This window comes from Crocodylus siamensis, chromosome 3 (assembly GCF_052110815.1).
Source record: "Crocodylus siamensis isolate JL-2025a chromosome 3, ASM5211081v1, whole genome shotgun sequence".
In the NCBI taxonomy this organism is placed as follows: Eukaryota; Metazoa; Chordata; order Crocodylia; family Crocodylidae; genus Crocodylus; species Crocodylus siamensis.
The window spans coordinates 172,383,349-172,404,450 of record NC_143397.1 but is presented as its reverse complement, the minus strand read 5'-3'; positions in this window follow the sequence as shown (position 1 = coordinate 172,404,450).

Genomic DNA, 21,102 nt, shown 5'->3' with positions numbered 1-21,102 from the left:
GAGCTCAGGGAGCTCAGTCTAGCCAGGAGACCCCAACAGTAAGGATGCCACAGAAAAAAGCTGTGTGAGCAGCGGGGAACTCCGTCAGAGATAGGCCAGCCCTGAGACAAGTGGCCAGGCCCTAATTAGTGAGTTAGCACTTTTTTTTTTACCTGCTGTTTTTGTTTTAGGCCTGAGTGGGGGAAGCAGGCCAGAGTGGCAGAAACCCTTCCTAAAAGAAAGAAGAAGGTACCAGAAAGGGTTTCTTTTTCCTTTTGTTTCATTGACATATGGTTTTACCCCAGTAGGGGCACGCAAACGCTCTCCAAGGGAGAGTGTGCACCAAATTAGCAGTACACATGTGAGACTTACCTGTGGCTGAAAGAATGTTGTTCCATTCCATTGAGGCAGTGGGTATCAGAGATCACAAGCCTGCAAGAGAAAATAAAGAAAAAAACCAAACAGATGCCCGGGAAGACCTACAAGTGTAAGCAGTGGCGTATAACATCTGGGCGGTGCTAGGATAGTGTGTAGGGAAGGTTAGGGCTGCGGGTTTGTTGTTGGAGAGCTGTGGTGCAAATGAACACCTCCCAATTGTTAATGTCACAAGAACACCAAGACGTGGCGGGGAAGAATCAGGACTCAATACAGCAAATACTAGGCAAGTGATTGCAAGACTCATGGGCCAGGCAGGGAAGGTAATGGGCAGCCAAGCACATAGAATCTATCCTGAAAGTCAATGTGGTTTTTGCTCAGGACACTCCACCATTGTTATGATATTTTTGGTTAAGCAACTGCAAGTGAAGTGTGAGAATAAAGGATACCACTGTGCATTGCTTTCATCGATCTGATAAAGGCCTTTGATACAGTCAACAGACGGGGCCTTTTTACTGTTCTGAAGAAACTGGGTAGTTCTCAAACAGTTGAACATTGTTTTTTCATTACGTCAAGATAGAGGGCAAATGTAGTGTATGAAAACAAAGACTCCAATGCCTTTAACATCAACAATGGGGTGAAACAGGTCTGTGTCTTTGCTCTTCACAAAGAACAAAAAAAGCTACACAGAGCATCTATTGTTTGTTAGTGCAGCAATGAAAGGCGAATTACACTAATATTTCAGAGTTTTAGTGTGACAATCAGGCAATGGTAAAGAACAAATTGTATCAAGTTGCAAAGAGAAAAACTTGGAGATGATATGAATCAGCTTAAAATGAATTAATTGTCTAAAACAGAAAGGGGAGAAAAGGTGATTATTTACTCCTTAATTAATCAAATAGTACTAAGATAAAAATATCTGCTAATCAGTTTCTATAGGAAAGCTTAAATTAATCCATGAGATCATGAATGAAAAATACATGCTGTTTCTTCGCTTGCATAACTTAAGTATCATTTTAAGGTATTTTTTATGTTCAGATTCCTCTAGAGTGATGTGTGTTCTCTGAAAATATCTGAAGTATCCCATTTTTACTTGAAGTGCAAAGTTATCAGATACCAGATATAAGTGAAGCAGCAAATTGCTTATTATAACAGAGACTTGAGGTCTCAAGGAAGCATTAGCAAAATGTCTTGATGAGCTTAATAGCAATCAGATTTAATAAGGAGAAGAATTCATTACTATTTTGTCTCTCCAAAGTTTGTACTTTACAGCTTGATTTAGAGAACAGCTATTTAAAACAAGCTTTCAGTTAATTTTCTTTAGTTTCCCTGTAAATAACCTGGAAGCAATAATGTCTGAAATTTTCTACTGTTGAATAGTTAATTGACTATCATATATCCAGTTTATTTTATTAGGAACAAAAGCCTGGAGATGAAATTTGTTTTCTACACTGAAATATGAACAAGTTAAAGAGATGTCATAAAAGCAAATTATTCTAATAATATTCCTTATTCTATTAATTTATCATTAAAGTGAGATTGGATGGGAAAAGCTGTAAAGTCAAATTATAAGAATTAGACTTATAATTTTATTTTGATTATTTTTCCAATCTTAAATAATTATCTTTGGCTTCCTTCTCTCAGACAACCTCTATTACCTCCAGCACAGAAGTATAAAAACTGGAATTGAATTCTAGCAACAACAAAGACTTTCTTATCCTTAGCTGTTATTGAAGTATCAAATAGCTTGAACCATAGGAATCTGCTCCCATGACACTGTAGTTGTGCTGCTTAGCAGTGATAGATGGTAAACAGAAAATATTTTTAAATGCTCAAATTAAGCAAATATCCTAGTGAACTCAATCATACCCATCTGTCTTCCTCTATCCTGCAAATTTCTATCCAGAGCATCTCAAAGAATTAGTCTCTGTTGTTCCATGTGATAACCAGTTCCCCAGAGTCATTAACACAAGGATAATGGATCTCTATGGGCAAACTTCATGTGGCCAAATCAAATTATAAGAGCATTTGCATGAAAAGAACATAAATTACACTTGGATACTCTGCTCAAATATATTCCCCTTGCAGCACTATTTGGGTGCATCCAAACAAAGGGTCCATGGGTAAAAAAAAAAACACAGAAAAAAACCTAGTGCAATGCATGCTTGGCCAGCGTGCGCTACTGAAAAGCAAAGCCAGGCCACCTGGAGTCATGCTGCGGCTGCCAGGCAGGCTCCACACAGCAGAATTGCCATGGCTGCAGCCCCAGGAGGCCCAGGTAAGGCCAATGGCCCCCGGGGAACCAAATGTCCACGTACATCTGGACATGCCTGTTGGGTCTCAAAGGGGCCAAAACTAGCCACGTATAACCAGTAGAGATTACTTCGTACTAATAAGGGAAAAACTGGTGCAAGCATGGTAGGACCATGGCTCAGCTCCATCCCACTCCACGGCAGCATTCCTCCACAAACATGGAATTAATTAAATAACTACACCAGTGGTATATCTTAAAATTTCTTTGAACCAGCAGTAAGTATTGTCAGGGCTGTCACTGACCCCAAGAATATGGGGAGTAAAAACAAAAATAGCTCTGATTGAAGAGAATCCATGATTACAAAGAAGCATGCTTACTATCAGAGTCTTCTAGGCATGAGAGAAATTTTAGAACTATAACTGTAATATACATTTTTGATCCTTTAAATTCAGAAAAAGGCAGGGCAGTATTTCTATATGCCAGGTAATGTAGGTGTTTTGTCTGAAAAATACAGCCTGGGCTTAGAATTAAGTGGATGTTCAACACTAGCAGTTGGGATTGTTTTGTTCCACCATTACTGGAAAATAATAGCCACTTGACTCCTGCTCTATGCCTATGAACTTAAATTTATTCCCATAACATACGTACGTACGTATGTACGTACGTACGTGTGTGTGTGTGTGTGTGTGTGTGTGTGTGTGTGTGGAGTTGTATCTTAGAAGAAATTTAAGATTGGTTTCTCACTGTAGTTCACTTGCTGTACAACGGGACACTCTTCTGGTGCATGTGAGTAATGTACCACTCTGAAAGAGGTTACAGTATATGAGGAGATCATCTTGACCCCTTAGCTAAGCACTTATTCTCTAACATAAAACTTAATGAAAAAAATGCCATTAACCTACACTGCCACTGCATCCGTGACAGACTAGAAGCATAACAGGTTTAAACTTCAACTTGCTAAGAACTGTCCTTGAACAATATCTTCTCTATGTTAGGCAGTGGCAAGCTTTCCTTGAATAGAGTGACTTCTTGTTTCATAAAAGACTTCCCTTTTTCTTATGAACAATGGAAGCATAATCTAAAGATGAGTTCTAAATATGTATAGACATACATGGAGAGAAGTGTACTCTTTTCTGTGTTGCTGGGTATGGAACTGTTCATAATGTTCATATACATCTATATATTTTCCATAAAAAATAAAAATGCTGAATGTGGGGTGTAAGGGTCTGACTCTGCCTCAATTGACATCATGGAAATGAGCCTTTCTCTTCAGTGGGGTTGACTGTCAGCCCCAGTATTATCAAATTATTTTGAAGTATAGAAGCTGAATGTAACATTTGATATTGTCTTTCATGTCATAAAAGTTTGGATTTGTGTGTGTAAGATATATTTCATGATATTATTTTAGAAGGGTAGATACGTCATTATATTATACAGCGCCTGGTTCACTCTTCTGGTGGAACTCAAGCTGTGAATGTGGTGGCCAGAAATCCTCCAGAAATCAAGACAAAATGGTGCAGGCTCATGTCTCCTACCTGACTTGGCAGGACCATACTAATGCCCTAGGGATACACTGAGATGGCATGCCTCTCCAAAAGCTTCTGCTAGCCAAGCCTCCCCATCATGGGTAAATTACTCTTAGCAGAGCCGCATGACGTGAAAAGGAAGGAAATCTCTAGTACAGATGTACACAGAGGCCAGGAACTATTACAGCCTGAATAAAATAAAAGAAAGACTCAAGACAAATACCTATGACAACCTTATTTACAATGAATAAGGTTCTCAGATGCATATTATCTCTGTATAAATATTATGCTCTGTATCAAAAGATAAGTTTTCACACCTATTCATGTTCACGTAATTATTCAGAGTGCCTCACTGAATTCCCAATAGGAGGCTTCCAGAGTCAACAGTGAGGACTTAAATTTTGTAGATTATACAAAATGAGAAGAGTCAAGACTAGACAGTTCTCTGAGGAAAGAAATTTTGATGGACTCAACAATGTTAGATTAATAGGCAAATTGACTATACATGAATGTAAGGTAATGTACCTTGGAGGGAATAACTTGAAATATGCATACAGCTTCCTGAGCTGTAAATCAGTTATAACAATTTAGGAAAGGGACTTGAGTATTATGAGGGGTTAGTATACATTTGAATCATAATGATCAAAAAGGAAATCAATACATTAGAATGGGGTAGACAATGTGTATGACACCAGAATTTTAATCATAGAAATATACCCTAAGACATTATATTCAGTTTGGAGCACCCTGTCAGAAAGGATATCATAAATATAAAGGTGATTCAGAAATGAGTGCTAAATCTTAGTGGAGGCATGAAGAAGTTCCATTTGAAGAGAGATTGAACAAGGTGGGGTTATTTAGTGTAGAGAGAAGACAAGGGGGATGTGAAAGGAAAAATGAATGGTTTGAGAACATAAATCATGCAGTCCTGTTTTCCCTTTTAAATAATAGAAGAGCAAGGAAATAGTGAAGTAAAGAGACAGGTGCAAAATTTAAAACCGATGAAAATGTTTACAATGCATAATAAAATTATGGAACTCACTGCCTCACAATATGACCGAGGAAAATATAAGAGAGCCATATACAATTATATAAAGATAATTCAAAATAATAGGAAAGTATATAAACTTTCTTGATTCAGTCCTGGAGCCATAATTCCTAAATGCTAAGATGTGGAATTAATTCAATTTATCCACAAATAATTCCATATTGGCACCTGTCTCAAATGGTATTTATTTGATGGATTACTAGTATGATCCATTGGTATGATTCTTGTTTTCTTATGACTATGTGATATAGCTAAAAAATCCTTTGACATTATGCTGAATTTGGAATATTATAGATTCCCAGATAGAAGTTTAGTCTTGGATGCTGTCAGTGGTTTTATTTTTTTTAAATTTAGTCTATGTATATAGCATGGTATTAACTGATATATGGAAAACTTCTTTTCTCCATCTCATGAATTTGCCAATTCTTCTGGAAGAGTAAGAGTCAAACACCAGGTATAAGATGAAAAAGGCATGACGAGTCAGATGCCTGATGCAACCATTCATGGCTGACAAGCCCAATTTGAGAGTGACAGCTTGTTACAAGTTTCACAGATCCGTATGTTGCCTGAGTTGGAGTCCAAACGTATAGCATGCTGCTTTCTTCTTTCTTGCTTTGCGTCCATGCTCTGAATCAAAACTGCTTCATGCTGAGTTGCACCCAGTGCCAGATGTTCCCTCCAGATTGAATGGGATTGTGCATGGTCCTTCCAACTTTCTATGTTGATGTTGGATGACCTCATATCATTTTTGCACACATCATGGTACCACAATAGAGGGCTCCCTCAGTTTCATCTCTAATCTCTCTATACACATTATTCTTGGGGATACAGTCTTCTTCCATTCCCCTGACAGCCAGTCCATTGCAACTGCCTCTTCTTGATAGTGGTTTCTGTGTGTGTCAGTCCTGAATGCTGCAGTATCCTTGTGTTTGGTATTCTGCCTTCCCACTTTATTTTCTGGATCTTATGCAGACATCTCACGTGGAAACCGTTCAGTTTCTTGATGTGCCTATCATATGTCGGCAACATTTCTGAACCATAAAGCAGGGAGGACAGCATACAAGTCTCATAGATCTGCATCTTTACCTTAGCTGATAGTTTGCTAGTATTCCATGTGTGTTTCTGTAATAGTCTGAAATTCTTAGCTGCTTTTCTGATTCTGTCAGTCAGTTCAGTCTGAAGGTCAAGATTCCTGCTGATTGTAGAACCCAAGTAACAAAAACTGTCAATGATGCCAAGAGATTTATTCTCTAGAGTGATGTCAGGTTTTGGTTCTTTCACCCCTTGGTACATGATCAAAGGCTTATTGAGACTAATTACCATCCCAAAGCTTTTGTGTAATTCAGAAAATCTGCCCAAGAAATTTTGCAGTTAAGATCACTGTAGACAACCAAGGCTATGCCATCCACAAACAGGAAGTCTCTCACCACCTATTCTTTTGCCTTGTTTTCACTCTAACCCTTGCAGTGTTGAACAAGCCTCCATCCAGTCTGGTTCAAAGAAAAATGCCATCATTGCTGTCCTTGAATGCATGAAGCAGCAAGAATAAAAAGTAGATGTTAAAAAACATGGGGGCTAAGACACACCCTTGTTTTACCCTGTTGTTGATGTCAAAGGCGTTGGATTCTTTGCATTCACACGCTACAGTTGCCCACAAACCTTGATGTAATGGGCAAATGATGTTCAACAGTTTAGGGCGACCACCCAGTTTTTTTCAGAACAGATACAAGGTCATATCTGTTGACTGTATCAAAACATTCATACTATGCACAGTAGTATTCTCTTTTCTCACACTTCTCTTGCAGTTGCTTAACCAAAAATCTTGGTTGTTTCCATGATGTCTTTCTTGTGATTTATCCCAAAGGTGGTGTTGATAACACATAGATCTTAACTTGCACACAGTTCTAACACTCACTGGCCATTTTCATTCATGTTACCAATTCTGGGTTTGCCCAGAATAACACACCAGCTCTTAAAACTACATCTCTCTCTTGCAGCAGACTAAAGCATAGTCAGTGTCACAGTCCGCACTGTGGTAAGACCTCTTACTGTTATAGTTTTATACAAATCTCTTTCTCTCTCTATTTATATATGTATAAAATGAAGTGTATGTCTGTCTCTATGTATGCATGTATGTATGTATGCTTGCTTATAATTTGAGAATGGTTGGCTCTATCTACTCTAAACTTTCCAAAAATCACTGAATACTACCCACTCCACATTAAATATTAAATATGTTGTACTATGTTTATTTTTAAAGAACAATATCTTTGACCTAAATATGTTGTACTAAGTTTTTGAAAATAAACAAGCACTGCAATACAAGAATAACAACCTGGGCAAAGAACAGGTACTTCTGCTAATTATTATGCATTATATAAATAATAGCACTCACATTCTTTGGTTTTGAAACCTAGGCCATAATGTAGTGACTCCAAGGAGTCATTCTACTTGAGCAAGAAACTGAGAAACACTGCAGGACATTTGAAAATTATTTTTCCAGTAGAACTGTTAGTGGAGAGACAGACTAGCACGTCCAAGAATATGGTAAGAATGCATGCATATGGTCCATGTGTGTATTGAGGACTTGCTTTTTATTTTCACCAAAGTCTGCTTACAGGTACCTTAGAATGTAACTGAGAGTCAAGTTCTCCATCGGTTACTAATCAGGGAGCTGAATGCAGGCAATCTGGAACCCCAGGGTCTTTTGGGTCTATTATCATCTCACCCTCATTCCACAATCCATACCTGCTGTGACACTTACTAATTGTTAAATCACTTATATGTTTAATTTTGGAAATTGGTAACAAGTGAGTCTGAGCCAAGTGCCCTTAAAGAGCCAGCCTCCTGTGACCAGCAATTTGTGTTGCATGGAACATCATTCAGCTAGAATGCAGACTCAGGGAGAATTATGATACAGTTGATGTATGTTTTAAACTTTTCTTTACATTCATGAGAGCTTGGAACATAATATTTTTGAAGAAGATGCGTAAAAAATACTAAGTGTCATCACTTGGCTCTGAGATACCGTGTGGTGGTTGAGTGGTTATGAATGTCTTGTGACACCTCTGGATGCGTCAGTCCAAGCCCTGGTCCAGACTGGTGCCAAGACTGCCCCCAGCTGATCTAGCTGTAGGAAAAAATGGTGAGATATAATTCTGGCCACATCACTCCTTCATGTGCCATTGGCTACAGAAATGGGTATGCATTATCCGTGCTAGTCTAGTGTGGTTTTAGAGTTGGATGAGTCTTTGACCATGATATGACTGTAAGAGCTGGGTCTCTAACATGGTAGGCTAGTTCCTACACTTCAATCCTACCCTGGATAATGAGTCAAGAAATATTTAGGTTTATGCCTTGTTTGGGGTGGGGGGGAACGGGGACGGGGACAGGACCCATCCTCAGACTGACCATGACCTTTCCATTTGATAATAGGCAAATGTATTGATATACAGTGATAACAGAAAAGAAACAAATACAAGCAATCAAACAGTTCTATATATCTACAAATTCTAGGGCTGTCATCAGAGTCAAGAAACATCTGGTCAGGACACAGGTTTCCTTCTAAGGCTCTCTTAGGTGTCAGATGTCAGCAGCCTGGAGGTAGGATGCCAAGGCCCACACGCCCACTCCAGTTGGGTTGATGAGACAGGCTGGTGGTATGCCCTCTGTTCATGGTGGCCTCAGGGACCCCTCCCAAGGGTGGGGACGGGAACCCTCTCAGGGAGTAGGATGGGAAGGAGGAAACCTGGGTGGAGGACCCTTTGTTACTCTCAAGTTTCTGCTTTTGTGTTCTTCTTCCCTCCTGAAGGCTCTTCATCCATGACTGTCAGTGATTGGTCTCTGTGTTCGTCATACTGTCCACATCCTGTGTTATCAGCACAATTCAAGCTCATCACATGCACACCCTTCCCAAAACAGGAAGTTTAGACCCCATCTTTGTCCTTGCTAGCTGATGCTTTCTCATGTTATGGAACAGTGTGGTACATGCCCCCCACTTCCCCAGGCTGTGTGTAGCCATTGGCCTTGTCATGTTAGGCAATCTGTCTGCTTCTGAAGGCTTAGAAAAATGTGTATGAGACCCAGTCTTTTAGTAATCAATTAACTCCTGCTGCCCATGAAGAGCCATTCTAATGAATATATATACACGCATACCTATAAGCCAATTTCCAAAAAACAAACTGTCACAGGATGGGGTCCTCAAGGATAGCTGTGATATCTTAAGGCCCCTCGACTGCCAATTTGGCCCAATGGGCACCCTTAGTTCTCACCTACCACGTCTTTGATGAAAAATATAAAAATAGGGAAGTTGCCTTTAAGTCCTCTGGGACATGGTTTGATGGACCCTCTGAACCCCTTGGGTTCCCAGACCCCTTGTAGGTCCTGTTTCACAATGGGCATTTCGGGGGCACCCTAGCCTTATGGGCTATATGCGTGACTCCAGCTGCCCCTTTACCATGCCCATAAGCCTCGCAGATGGTACTGGTGTTGTCTTACCTAGGCTTCATTATAATTTGGCTCTCCGCAGCCCTGTCTCAGAGCCCCTCGGCACTGGGCTCTGTGCCCCACAAAGTGCTGTGCCCTCTCTAGCACCGGGGTCTGTGCACCCCAAATGCCACACCTTCTGTGGTGCTGGGGCCCCCAGTGAAGCCTCCTCCTTCCCCAAATAGCCTCACCCAAACCACCAGTCTTATAAAACAGCAAACAAAACATAAGCCCCTGGGCTATAACATAACACAAGCTACATAAGGTGTGCTCGGCCCCTTTACATTACCCAGAGCAGAACTTGGTAGGCCTCTTCCCTTCACATGCTCGAGGAGGGCTCCTTCTCCCTTGGCCACCAACAGAGAACTACCTCCTAGTCCCCGTCTTGGGGTTTATACGGGCCCAAGGCCCTGCCCCTTCCAGCCAGCTGACCAGGTGCAGGTGCAGGCTAATTTCCTCATTAGCTAGCTGCCATGGCAACCTGCACCTGGGCTCCTGTCTGGCTCTTTGGGCTGTCCCCAGGCAGTTACTGCTCTTCTAGGAGCAGGCACCTAAGTGCCCTGCGACACAAACCTTTAAATACTATTTTCAAGCCGTCAGCCAAATCCTCCATAGCAGGGGGTAGCAGCTAATACAACAATTGGCATACACTACATTGAACAGTGTTGTAAGTGGGAGAAATGTTTAGACTAATTCTAAAGCACCAGCACAAACTTTCATTCATAAACTAGATGCTTTGAATTGTACAGGTTAGCAAACCAAGAGCATCACAAACAGACGTGCATAAATGCATAAATATACTGGCAGGATATCCTTTTTCTAACACAGTGGGCATGCCTACATATCCATTAATGTGCTTTTGGTCATGAGTATTAAATTTTGTACCTCTATTGTGAGGTACAAAAAAGGTGCATTACCATATTTTAATGCGCATTAGCAAAAGCACATATTTTTTAATGCATATTAAAATAGGCTAAGGTGGATTAAAGCGTGCATGCAGATGCACCCAGTGATTCTTAACTAGGGTGCTGCAGCATTCCAGGGTGCCTTAAGATCCTTTCGGTGGTGTCTGGGTGTACCATGCAATATTAGAACTGTTAGGTATGGAAATACGAGTCCCCAAGATAAGCCTGGAGATTTAAAATAGGGATCCATAGTGTCAAAAACTTTCTGACCTATTGTTATCTTTCTAAGTTCTTTGCAATATAAGAACTGCTCTATTATTTTTCTGTAGTCAAAAAACAAGTGGAAATTAAGAGCTGGCATTTTCTAAGAGCTGCTTCAAACCTACTGAGGGGTCTCTTCAGTTTAAAAAGGTTGAGAACCAGTGTTCTAACATCTCCAGATATTTGTACTGAAGATTTGCATGCAGATCCTCAGTTTAGGAGCTGAATGTTGATGAATGATAATGTATATGTATATTTAACTATGGGTCATCTCTATAAGTTTTATTGCCAGCATTTACCAGGCTAAACTATTTCACCTTTAAACTGCAGCATGTTTGAAAATATTTTCATAATTATTTTCTTTATATATGTCCCAAATTATGCCCTAAATCTAATTAGGAGGGTCATTAAAGTATCCAGATCTGCTGCATAATCTTTTTTAGTTGATTAACTTTCCCTTTCACATACCTGATATAAAATGAATAGCTAATTATAATCGCCTTTCTGATTCAAAACTCTGAAACAATATATGTTCTTAAATTATTCACCAGGGAATGATGCACAGTGACACTGCTGAATGACAAATTTCATGAGTGTTACTCCTTGCTGTATAAATTATTATTAATTTATATTCTCTGGTGTGTTTGCTGTGCCATCTGTGGTGGCTCCAGGCATTTGGAGTTCCACTTCTGCTACCAAGTCACCATGGTTTCAGCCAAGTAGAGTAATACCATCTGTAAATTAATAAATGCCACCCTTCTGTACTACTTCCTTTCAATACACAGTCATATCACTGCTTTCCTAGTTTGATCTACTAGCTGCAAATGAATTGTATAAATACATATCAATTTGCTTATTCTTCTGTATTTTTCTTAAGTATAAAATCTCCCTTAAAGGAGTTGAATGTTCTGATTCTAAAATACATCACCTATTTTGTTCTGTCTATATTTATAATGGAGATTTTAGGTTCTATGTAGCAAGTGAATTGGATTTGGCTAGCTTTCTGCCCCTCCCCTGCAACCTTCCCAGTTATTTTTACTTGTGCCTTCCCAGTGATAAACAAATTGATTATCACTGTAGTGAAAAGGAAGATCTTGTGAATGTTCTCTAACCAGAAGGAAAATATCTTTAAAAATGCAGAAGGAAAAAAAATCAGTATTCCTTTAGGTAAATTAAATATAACCTGAAAATCTGATGGAAGGGAAAGCTTGCTTTGTGTTTTAAAAAGTAATTGTGAAAGAATAAAACCTATTAGCATGGATCTTGTGAACAATACTGCTTTCCAGTGTGTGGGGTTTCATTTTCTATTTTAAAAAAATTAAGCTATAACACAGGACAAAGAAAATGTAGTTTTATTAGTAAGTAAAGTAGAGTGAATAGGCTTGATTCTGGGCCAAACTTACTGCCTGAATTTTTGGGTTCATATAACTTCTGAAAATTCTAATATTTGTATATACACTTTTAACAGTCTCTTAACCTGGTGCGTGGAAATATTAGCATTTGTACCCAAAGACTCCTTAGACCCACTACTATTGCTGGATGTAAATCTCAGCATTATTCTTGATGCAGGTGTCAGACTATATATAAGCTAATGACTACCTTTCAAATATCTTGCCTAAGTATAACTGTGCTCTAGCATGTAGGGTGCAGATGTAGGTCAAAGCATAGAAACACAGTGGAAGGGGGGAGAATTTTGACTAAACATAAAAAACTTCAGCCTGATGCAGACACAGCCTACAGGGACTGAATTTCTAAGAACCAAAAAAACACACATCTCTGCTATTACTAAAGATTAAACACAGCTTTAAGAAACTAGCAATCTGGCATAAATATCTATGACCAGCTGCTAGATAGATTGGATTCTAACCATCAGGTCAGTGATTAAGTAAGGGCACCTAAATAAACTCCTACTACTCTGAAAAATGCTGTGTGACCACTATTGTGTATTAAAACTTTTACTTGCCTCTTTGAATCATAGAGAAGTAGAGCTAGAAAGGACCTCTATAGGTCAGTTAGTCCAACCTCCACCTGAGACAAGATCATCTGTATTCAAACCATCCTATTCAAATCAATTGTCTAAAGGGCATGTGTAGATGAAACAGGGACCCTAAACTGAAGCAGTGAGTTTTAAAAAAACACCACTCCAATTTAGGGCTGATTAAACCCCTGTGTCATGTACCTGCCTCTCCAGTGCTAAAGGGAGGGTGAGCTGCTGGTGGCCAAAATGGTCCATGGTCTGTCGGGGGGGAGGGCTGGTGCTTCCCTCTGTGGCAGCAGCGGCCCCTCCAGGTGGCACCTGCCCACAGGCACCAGGCTCAGGCAGTCCCAGGGGGCCATAAGTGAAGCACCAGGTCCCCGTGTACTTCAGGGAGGCAGGCAGGCGCTGGTGGTGGGGAGATCAGGCTCGTGGCTTTTCTTGGGTGGAGCTTGCTTTCCTGGGCTGTGGGCTGCCTGCAGGGCTTTCTGTAGAGCCCCTGAGCTGCATGAAACCCAGTGCTTTGCTCCATGGCTGTAGGGGCAGCAAACTAAAACTCCTCGAGGGAGTTTAAGTTTGCTGAGCTCCAAGTCATTTAAGGCGTATTACGCCGCTGAATTTCCTACAGTGACTGGAATTAATGCACAATACACTGCCGAGGCATGCAAACATCAACACAATTAAGGTTGTGCAAAAGCATTTAGCCCACTTCAAAGTGTTGTGCACGCATGCCTCATTTCATCTACACACAGCCATTTTAGCAAAATCACGCAGTCAACCCTGACACAACCACTACACATAAAACCCTAATCTGTTGCAGGTAAAGCAGGGGAAGCATGATGGTTAACATCCTGCTTCTGCAATGATTGTAACAATAAGCTTGAGAGATCCAAGGAAGATGGCCATGTCTCCCCATTACAGGGAGCTACATGCCTCTCTCCCTAATCTGATCATTGGTACAATTCCTTCCTGACCTCAAATATGGCAATTAGTCTGACCCTGAGAGTAAGGTCAAGACCTTCTAGCCAGAAGCCTTGAGTTTGAAGTCCCATCAGGAGTGTTGGCACACTGCAGTCAAAATTCCCAGCCTTGCCCACAGCTAATGCCCAATGTTTCTGAGGAAGGTTAAGAACCCGCCTATATCTATAGCAACAGAGGGGGAAAAAATACCTTCCTGGCCCCATGTGGCAACCAGCAAAGTCCAGAAGCATGGGAAATACACACAATAGAATATAGGGGTATCTATTCCTAGATTGGTCCCTGACCGATACCTACCCAACCTCTTCTTGAACATCTTTCTTAAGCTGTCTATTCCACTGCCTCACTGTTCTACCAGTAAACTTTTTCCTAGTGAAGTTGTCTTAGTGAAGTTTTTCCTAATATCCATTTTTTTCCTGATATTCAAACTTCTTCTAAACCTACTTTGCTATAACTTCATGTGTTTAGTCCATTTCCTACTTGGCAGAAAAAGAGAAAAGGTATTTTCCCTCTTCCTTATGCTGTCATGTTCCCACTTAAGTGAGTTTTCCATAAACTGAACATGCTCTGTTTCCTTCAGTATCTCCTCAAGTAGGTGAGATGACACATCGCAATTAGATCATGTTAAGAACACTTAAAACTTGAATGCTCACACATTAATGAATTTTGGTGAGCTGCCAGGGCCTGCACACATAAAATCTTTTAGAAGATGCCATTTTAACAAATTATAGACAAAAAAACCCAAATCATATGCTCAACATCAATTGTTGCTATTAGTGCTAAGTGCTTGTAGGTGTCTTGAAGTTATGCCACTTCAGACAAGGATTATCTTTGAGCCATGCTACCTAGCTTGAACTAAAATAACGTCTGGGTGTTCCTGTAGATAAAACCACCAGTTTGCAGTGTTCCAGTATCCCAGGAAGCACTGTTCTCAAGTGGACTAGACTTTATTTTGAACACTTATGCAATCACCTGTATATACACTACTCAATAAAACATAAATCAGGACAAAAATATTTTTTGAAATAAAATTAAAATATGTTATAGTAGATGTTTGATGTTGAGCATATGATTTGGGGTTTTTTGTCTATAATTTGTTAAAATGACATCTTCTAAAAGATTTTATGTGTGCAGACCCTGGCAGCTCACCAAAATTCATTAAGTGGCATACCAACTGAAGTAATTGCCAACCTATGGTCTAGAGAGCTGGCAAGCAGGGCAGGCATGGAACCCCAAACCCTGAGCCACTTACAGCCCTGAGCAACACCCCTGCTCTCAGATCCTCTAGCAGCAGGTCTGAGCAGTGCATATTAGAGAAGGTATTCACTCTGAACATGTGACTAATCTCTAGCAGTAGTTAACCTTAACACAAACTAAAAAGTAACTGCCCTTGTTTCGTTTCAAGGCTGTTTCAAAGCCCTTTGTTTCATTTTGATTTCAATGTTTCAAGCTCAAAATGAAATGAAACAGTGTGAAAATTAAACAGCCAGTAACATTTCATACTGCCCTACTATTAATGCCTTAAGGCTTACTACACAGTAAAATACTGCACATATAGCCTTTCCTAGGAGCATGTCTACACAGGCTCCTTGGCGGGAGCAAATCTGTTCCCAGTGGGAGCAGCCCAGGACAGGGTTTCTTCTACCCTGCTCTGACCCCATGCAGCAGCCAGGGGGAGCTCCAGGCTTCTCTGGGGTGCTAGCTTGGAGGCTGGCAGAGACCATGGGACCAGTTCCCATGCACGTGGGGCCAGAAGAATTCTGCCAGCTTCCGAAGCAGCTGTCTCCTGCCCTGTACATGATGTGCACAGGGCTGGAAGACAACTACTGCTGCAGAGTCCTCCCAGCCCTGGCACATGTGGACAAGGCCCACAAGAAGCGCTTCCCCACACAGCTGGGGGTTGGTTGGGAGCTGTCCTACTTCTGGGGCAGCTCACAGCCAGCCCCCAGCTGGGTGAGGATCTCCCAGCTGGGACCTGTCCTGTGGGCAGCTGGAAGCTGAACAGCAGTAGGATAGGTTCGTGCAGAAAGCTACCCCATCCTAGCGCTGCATGGCTCCTGGCTCCTCAGGGGAGCCAGGAGCTGAGCAATGCCAGGACTAGAGGGGCGGGAGAGCAGGGGTTCCTTGTCCCCTGTGGCCCTCTGGTATTGCGACTGACCGAGAACAAATTTGCTCCTTGTCAGCATCTATATATGTGCTATAGCACAGTACACAATAGACATTGTGTAATAGTTTACTACCTGCATTTACACATAGTAACGAACTGAGTAGTAGACTACTTTTCTGCACAGTAAATGACATGCACGTGTAGATGGTGATGCTTTACTGCACAATAAAGTGTCTCATGTAGACATGCCCACAGAAGACTGGATTGAGGTGTTTAAAGAGAAGCAGACAGGTGGGTGAACATGGACTGCAATTGCTGGCAGACTAAATTGAATGATAGTCTTTGTGTCTCTATCGTCTTCATTTTAGATAAATGTTATCTAAGCCCTGGCAGTTATTTTGACCTGTAGCAAAGAAATATTTACAAGGTTCTATCAATAAGAAGCTATTAAATATTAATTTTGAGAAAATGGCTCAAACGGCTCAAAATATTTCCCCATCTACTTGAACAACATAGTGTATAGGAAAGTGTGTAGTAAACCATGTCTAGAATCACAAGGGGAAAGACTTCAAGGGTCATCTAGTCCAACACTCTACACAGATGCAAGATTACTGTTATAAAACAAAGCTACTGAAGATATCACCAATACAGCATTTATTTTAATCAGTCACATTTATTATTATTGTTGTTACATATATTATTATTGTTGTTGTTGCTGCTGTTATTGTTGCTATTATAATTATTTACTGCAGTATATGGAAATGGCAAGTAGATTTTATTCCCCACTGCATCTCCTACTATATGTAAAGTGTTTACTCTAAAGACTTCAAGAGGAATACATCAAGTGAGTTTAATGAGATATAAGGAAAATAAATGAATGGAAAAACAAAAGTAAAATCATATATTTAAATATAACAGCCAGCATAGTGCTTGATGGGTCGGGGGGGTGTGTGTGTGTATGTGTATGTGTGTGTAAGTGCACGTGCACATGTGCCTGTGTGTGACTGATGTGGTTTCATAACATGATTTATATGTTTTCAATGTCTTCCCAGTTTACCAACTGCACTGACTGGATTTTGTAGTAGATTCATTTACCAAATGGTTCCTGTGAAAATCTCAGTTCCACACTGTGAATTATTTCATTACCAGTTGTACATATTGTTTGTTTGTATAGCTAATGAATATCTATACACACAAAGCAATCATCACTTTACAAATCCATTCTTAAGGGCATAGTGCTAGTAAACCACAATACATGTGCTAGGTCTAAAAACATTTCCAGCCATTGAAAAGTGTAAATGTTTATACTAGAGCTACATTAAGATATTGTCACTCTAAATGTGTTTTGTTTTCTTGGCTGATGTCTAAAAGCTAAGAATAGATGTGCAATCAACCTTTTAAATTAGATTTACTTATCTTTTTAAAAAAACAACACAAATAATAGCAACAGTGGCAGTGACTGTAGCAGAGTTCTGTTTCTGATGAAACCTTATACATATTACTAAATAATGAGTAGCTCTGTCTGTAAAAGGAAAGCTTGGATCAAGGTTCTGGGTTGTTTTGAATGGTTGTGCTTGCAGGAGAAGGTACAGACATGAAATTAAGACTCCTTGGAACTACAGACAGGGAAGTTTGTCTAATATACCTGGTGGTACCTCATAAGATGTGAATAGACATCAGTTGGTCAATTGAATATGATGACTTGGCTCCAAGAATTTAAACCACGTAGATAATTTCACTTGGATAGAAAATGGCTCCAATTAAGCAGGAAACAAGATCTTTGAAATGTCCTTTTGAATCATTAGGACCACTAGACAGGCATGAGCTCAGCTGCCACATCCTTTTGCAACATCCAGTGAAGTAAGCTTCAGCTCACAAAAGCTTGTGCTAATATGCATGTATGTATGTGTGCGCATTTCGGTTGGTCTAGAAAGTACAAATCTACCCTGCCTTCTTTTTGATTTCAGACTAACACAGCTAACTTAATTTCTGTAGCCTTTGCAATATCATATATATATTTTAAAGCCAAGAGGTAGGGGAGTCTGTCATCTTATTCCATGAGGCAATATGACTGAGCTAAAAGCAAAGGGAAACAATCCTTTTTGAGAAGTACACTTCTTGGAAACTGAGGATCAAGTCTTGCATACCTTAGTCACAATTGCTATTTTTATACTGCAAGATTTACTAGCACCATTGCCAGGTTTGTTTTCCCGATCCCAAGAGATGATTAGATTAGATGAGAAAAAAGAATTTAGGGAAATCATCATATCACTAAATCCCTCCTGATCATCCCCTGAATCATCTGAACTGAAATTCCCTCACTAGTGTGTTGATCTCTGTGCTATATTATTTCTACCTTTTCCTTTCTTTTTCTTTTTTGTTTTCTATCCAATCAACTTAGCCAACCAAAACAAAAATAATCTTACAATACTCTGGTGTGAAAAGATTAGCCAACAAAATTATACCTAAGCTATCCAAATCCAGGAAAAAAATGACAGGTCCTGGGATGTATAAGAAAATAACAAATATGATCTGATTCCAAGCCCAAAGGGATTCTTCTCTTTACCCTGAATCCACCTTTTATTACACCTACATATTGCTTCTTCCTTAGGCGGGCATGCATCTGTCATGTCTAACCAAAGCACTACTTTTGTTTCTATGTATGAACCTACTGCCAGTACATAGGACCCATCTATGGAACTATATTTCCAGCTGAAGTGATTCAGACAAAGTACAGACATTCAAAAAGCTCCTTGCAGAAGGCAGTATATCTCACTTTACTTAAAGTACTATACATTAGAGTGGGAATAAACCAAACAAACATTCCCCATTCAGTGTGGAGGCTCGGTTTGGTGTCTGCCTGCACTGGCCAAAAGCAGCAGGCAGAAGCACTCCTGCACCCCTCCCAGGAGGCTGCCAGAGCCAGCTCTGCCCCCCACCAGCTTGTTCAGGTCTCGGAGGGACCAAGCCAAGTCTGTGCAGTGGGGGGACTCCATTTCCACACCCCCCCAGGCTCTTAACAGCTTCAGCCAGGAGTCGCAGCATGGGGTTTCCTGGCTGGCTTTTAACTGTATGAGGAACTGGGGGGTCATGGCAAGGAGGGCTCTCTTCCCTCCTGGCCCCAGTTCTTGGCTCAGATAAAAGTTAGGCGGAACAGCCCTGTACTGCAGCTTCTGGCTGCAGCTGACAAGAGACTCATGGGGGTGGGGTGCAGGGAAGGGAGCCCTCACCCTCCCCGCTTCATGGGCCAGTCCAGCCTCCCTGAGACCTTAGACAGAAAGCTGAGTGGGAGGGCCCTCACAGTGGGGGGGTGGGGCTCCCTTCCCCTGCAGCCTCTTGACAGCAGCAGCCAGAAGCTGCAGCATGGACTTGCCTGGTCAGCTTATTGCCATGCCAGGACCTGGGGCCATAGTGGGAAACAGAGCCTCTCTGCTGTGCAGATCTGGCCCAGCCCCACCAAGACTCCCATGGCAGAGGGATCCCCATGGCAGAGAAGCTCCATTCTCCCACCATCCCCACCTGCCTGTGCATAAAGGAGATAGCCTTTCCAGTCTTCTCTCTGTGACAGCCCATGGGCGGGACTGAGCTGGTGCTCACCCAGAGCAAGCAAGCACCAGCTGAAAGCTAGCAAGCCACTCAGTGAGAGGCCTCTGGGTTGGTGGCAGAATATGACCTACATTGAAGTGCAGTGGCTGTGGTACAGATGTTCAAAAAAAGTGGTCTAACCTAAAGCACTTGAGTTTAATACCACATCCATTGAGCATAACTTAGAGCAGGATCCACCATTTTTACAGTGCTTTAAGTGCCATGAATGTCTGTTCTGTTATGGCTTTAAAGCATTTTGTGCATGCTTAATGTATGTTAAATGTAATGTGTGTATCTAACCAGAGTCAACAAGTGTAAGAGGAACCTGTAAGCAATCTGGAATCAACAGGGGCTCTATATGTTGTTTAATTATGATGTATTTTTCTATCCAGTACTCAACTGAAAAAAATCAATCTGAGCATTATCACTTTATTAGGGGATTAGGGCTCTGACTGGAATATTAGGGTACTAGGGATGAACTGCTTAAAAATGCACTGAGTTTGAAGAAGCTAAACTTTTATGATGGTGAAAAAATGTAAGGTCAGCAATGATGAAACTGATCCAAAGCCCATCAAAGTCAATGTAATCCATTCCATTGATTTCAGTAGGCTTGGGTTCTAGAAAAATAATTGTAACTTTTTTTCTTTTAAAGTAGGAATGGTATGAGCCTAGACTTTTTTAAATGAGCATTTCATTTTGTAATATAAAATAATATCTTTTAAATGGTGCTCTGTGGTATTGTGCTTATCTTTATAGTTGACATAGTAAGAGAGAGCTCTAGTTTCTTATTGCTTTTGGATTGGTTCTAAAGTCAGGACAGTTTAACAGCTTCCTTTGAGCTCCAGAGACTAAATATTAAAGACTGATATCCAGTGTTGTCTTGCTTCTTGTGCAGGTGTTCTGTATCTAAGTGCTCTGTCCCATATGACACATCGAGCAAATATATATTATTATGGCTAGGAAAATTACTGTACGCACATGAGCTGGTGATATCCCCTATTGCTCCAATTCCTTATTGTCATGGGGCCATCTTCTAGAGAAACCTTTATCATGTTTTCATGGATATCATGTGTAAACTTTAGGAAAGATTGAACTTCTTTCAGAGTAAATGTAGCAATGCAATTGATAGCTTTCAAGGGAGCCCTAGAAGGCTAACTTCATACAAGTTTGTTTTCAATAGAAACATTTTTTGAGATATTTATTTCTTTAAGAGTATGGATGCTGGTTATCTGATTATATTGGGTGCTGCCTCAGTCATGTCATGGTTATACCTTTGCTTAAAAGAATGTTGCCTTTTTAATCTACTACACAATAAAAATGCTAATTTATTATGAGATGTTGAAAGTCTGATGCCTTTTGTATTACAAGTTTGGGCTTGTAGACATATTCCCAGCAGACTGTCTTTCATTTCCATGAGCTGATATTTTGTCAAACTTAAGATCTTTACCAAACTCCAGTGGAATATTGCTTCTGTTGTTTAAACTGGTTCCCATTATTGCTTTTCTTCAATGCATGATTTTAGACTTAGAGAAAGAATTAGATTTTTTAAGAATAGATTTCAGCTGAAGTAAATCAGTGTCATCAAAGGATCTACAATGATATGAACTAGCTGAGGATTCAGTCA